The 3,617-nt window shown below is 57.9% G+C and overlaps 1 long non-coding RNA gene across 1 annotated transcript; it reads left to right on the top strand.

Moving 5' to 3' along the window:
* The first annotated feature begins 1,198 nt into the window (after window positions 1-1,198).
* LOC149915875 (uncharacterized) lies at window positions 1,199-2,430 on the top strand. The gene is made up of 2 exons (XR_016471355.1): window positions 1,199-1,765; window positions 2,141-2,430. It is a non-coding gene; the product is annotated as an uncharacterized LOC149915875 (long non-coding RNA).
* Window positions 2,431-3,617: the final 1,187 nt, after the last annotated feature.

Below are 3,617 nucleotides of genomic sequence, written 5' to 3'. Positions count from 1 at the left end.
CCTGCCTTGTCCCACGTGGTGCTGGGCTTGTTCAGCACACAACAGCCACAGCTCTGTGCTGGGAGGGTCACTGGTGCTCAAGGTGAGGAGTGTTGGATGCTCTCCATTTAGCACTGAGGCTCACAACTCATTAACTTTCCCCATCCTATCCCTCAAATATCTCAGCAAGAGGATCCTGTGCCAGAACTCCAATGAGCTGCACCACAGGCCAACACAGCCCATCTGTGGAGGCAGAGCCTTTGGTCTTGTCACATGTGAGGTGTCTCCACGGGGTTTTTTCAACATTAATTGCCCACAGAGGATGTGCTTGGAAGAGATCCTCCCAGCACATGTTTCCAACAGGCACATCACCCCAACTGCACCCAAACCAAACGGGGTGGTCAAACTGGAAAGGGCCTGAACAAAAGTCACCAAAGGAGGCATGCCAGGAATGAAGGACAGTATTTTCTCAGCTGTGCTCCAGGATAGAAAATCCAGAGTTATCACCAAGGCTGATGCAAAGCTACAGTAATGGAGGAACAAGCAGACAGTTGGTACTTTCTGATCTTTTCTTGAAGTCTTTCTGCCTATGACCAGGACCCAGACAATGAGCCCTGCCAAGCCCTGAGCAGACTGCTTAAGCAACCACTCCAGTTAGAACCAGTATAATTCATGAATGCAGTGTGGGGCCCATACTCAGAACCTCAAGATGTTTTCAGCAGCACCAAGGAGATGCTTCCAAAGCTTTCTGAATGCCAAATATCAGAAGTCAGTGAATCTGAACGTCAGGAACACCCTGTAACTTCACAACACGGGTTTCCTTGTGTTCCTGCACAGCTTTCCTATCTAGCAGTTGGGCACGGAGCATTGTTTCATCTCATGCAGCGAGGCAGACTCAAGCACACGCTTTTTTATCCAAAAGCTGTTGCACCAAGTGAAGCACATCAGCTCTGCCATGGGTATCGAGTCAAGCACACTCCCACCACAGCTTCCTGGCAAACGTGCCTCCTACACCTACTACAGCCCTTCTGACTGCTGACAGAATGCTCCTGGGACAGGCTGAGCCCAGCAATGCCTTGCTTGGAACCTGTGCCGCAGCAGCCCTGCCAAGCACCGGCTTGCCAAGCCGAGTACAACCACACAGTGAGTGCAAACAGCACCTGGCAGGGCAGCAGGTCCTCCTGTGTGCCGGAGCTGCTGCCAAGCACTGCACACAGCACTGCCTGCCTGGGCTGTCCGGCTGCCAACAGCTTTCATAGGGGTTTCATCTGCTTAATTGTGCTGTCCTTCCTCCTCTCCCAGGCAGGATTTCAGCTACAGCCGATGTCAGCAAACATCTCATTATTCTTTGATACTGAGGCACTCGCTGGGCCTGTTGTTCATCTTAGCCTGGTGGCAGCTGAATACATTCTCTTTTTCTTCCACGAGTGCGGTGTCAGAGATTGACAAGTCGAGACGCTTTGTTTCAAGGCAGATTAGAGCTAGCAGCTATCACAAACAGAAGCACCGCCAGCCTTCACAAGAGCTCCTCTCGCCTAGGCAGAGCATCCCTGAACTCCGCGCAGCTCAGCCAGCACCGCAGCGACGCGATGGGCTCCGGAAGCCTCTCGAGTCAGCGCTCAACTACCTGAGAGCCACGGGGACAGCGGCTTCTAGGCGTTACGGCCCGCCCCGCGCCCGCCTGGAGGAGCGGCCCGGGCTCGGACCCGCCTCGAGGGGCGGCGCCTGCGGAACCACCCGGGCGGCGCGGCCAGGCGCGGCCTCTTTGGGCGCGGGCGGCCGCGAGGTGAGGCTGCGGTTTGCGTTCAGCTCGTGTCCCGCAGCGCCGAGCTGCGCCCAGCGGTAGTCAGCCTCCCCCGCTGCCGTGCGCGGGCGGTGTTATGCCGCTGGCAGAGCAGCGCGCTGCCGCGCAGCCCCGGCGCGCCGTGCCGTTCTGGCCTCGGGGCGCCGGGGTCGGGCAGCCTCCGCGTGCCGAGAGTGGGGAGCTCCGGCGGGTGGAGCCGCTCCTAGATGGGGTGCGGACAGCGCTCGGCTCGGCTCTCCGCGGAGCGCCTCGTTTAACGCTGCGTCTTTCGAGTGAAAACGGAGCCCGGGGGGTGAAGCGGTAAGAAAGGGATGGGTGCGACTCGTGTTAACTCTTCTGCGTGTGCTTAAATTGCAGGCACGTGGATTCGCGCGTTCCTGCGGGCTGTCCGAAGAGACAAAAGAAGCTGTCGGTGCTGCTCTGACGGTCCCACGTGGGAGGGTTTGCGCGAAGGAAGCTCAGAAGCCACGCTGCTCCCAGAGGAGCGATGGTTTCAGGATCCGGCATTAGCAGATGGAAGTAGTGAAGGGCGCTGCGTGTGAGGTATAATGAGAATTTCACAGTCGGTTGGTGGTTAAGCCACGCTCACTGCTAGTTCAAAATCGTATGGTTTTCTTCGGCCTATTTATTAAACTTACTTAAACGTGGTCACTGTTGTTTCTGTTGTGTGGTACGGATATGGGAGGACTCGCGGTGTTGAATGCAGCCGAGAGGGGCAGGGAGGTAACGCGGCACCCCGTCCCTGCTGTGTGTGCAGGCTTCCCTCCATTGCTTCTGCAGGGAGATCTGTGCTACGGTTTGCCTCCTCTCCTGCCCTGTTGCAGGCCTGGAGGAAGATGCTGCTTAATTCAAAAGTGGGCAACTGGGGAGGGGGGGGTTTCATTCCCACCATAATGCCTGACCATCTCAATGCAGCGTGGTGAGCAGAGCTCCACGTTCCGTGCACGTTTATGTAATGCTGCAGGATGAGCAGCGTTTTCAGGGTAAGGTTTGCCAAGTTCAGTGGTTTTGAGTCACGCTACGTTACAATTAACATATAGATGCTACTGTAGCTGATGTGCTGTGTACGAATAAAATGAGAAGCAGTGATGTGAGCCTTTCCCAAACACCTGGTGCTGTTTCCCTGGGCACACGGTGCTGAGCGCTGAGCTGTGGGGCACACAGGCTGGCTGCTGCCCTCAGGAGGGGCAGGAGCTTGTGTTCTTATGGCCTTTAACCTGCCAAGGAACAGGCATTCTGGGTCAGAGATCTCTCCTGTATTTCTGGAACTTGGCAAGAAATAGGAATATCTGCTCTCAGCCACAAAAAGCATGGGTTGTGTGGGCAATAACGTGCCAACTGACTTCTTTCCTTGAGAAAAGTGATAGATTCACCGCTGGGCTGAGCTGAGACTTTGAGGGCTGGCCGCACTGTGACACGAGAAGCAGTAGGAGGCGCAGCGATGGTTCATCGGTGTGACCCCAAAGCTCGCCCGCTGCTGGCAGCAGCGCTCGGGGCGCCCTGCAAAGCTCTGCTCAGCGAGGGGATGGAGACAAAACCCGCGGTGCCGAAATGAAGTCAGGAGCGGTCAGACCCGGGGGGCTGCCAGGAAAGCCGCCTTTCCCCGGGAGCTGCGGGCTCCCGCAGCGCCGCTTCCCGGCCGGTGGCGACACGGATCGCACGGCCGCGGAACGGGGCAGGGAGCGCCGCGACAGCCGAGGGGCGTTAAGCCACGGGTGTTCGCGTCGCTTCGGCGCTGCTGCCGGCGGAGGGCGGGAGCGAGCAGCGCGTTCCCCGCTGTCGGCGCCAGGTGGCGCCGTGCGCCGTGCGAGGGAGGCCGCGCCGCCGGTTTGTG

This window comes from Phasianus colchicus, chromosome 15 (genome assembly GCF_987193195.1).
Source record: "Phasianus colchicus chromosome 15, bPhaCol1.hap1.1, whole genome shotgun sequence".
NCBI classification, from domain to species: Eukaryota; Metazoa; Chordata; class Aves; order Galliformes; family Phasianidae; genus Phasianus; species Phasianus colchicus.
This window is presented reverse-complemented; position numbering and strand designations above follow the sequence as displayed.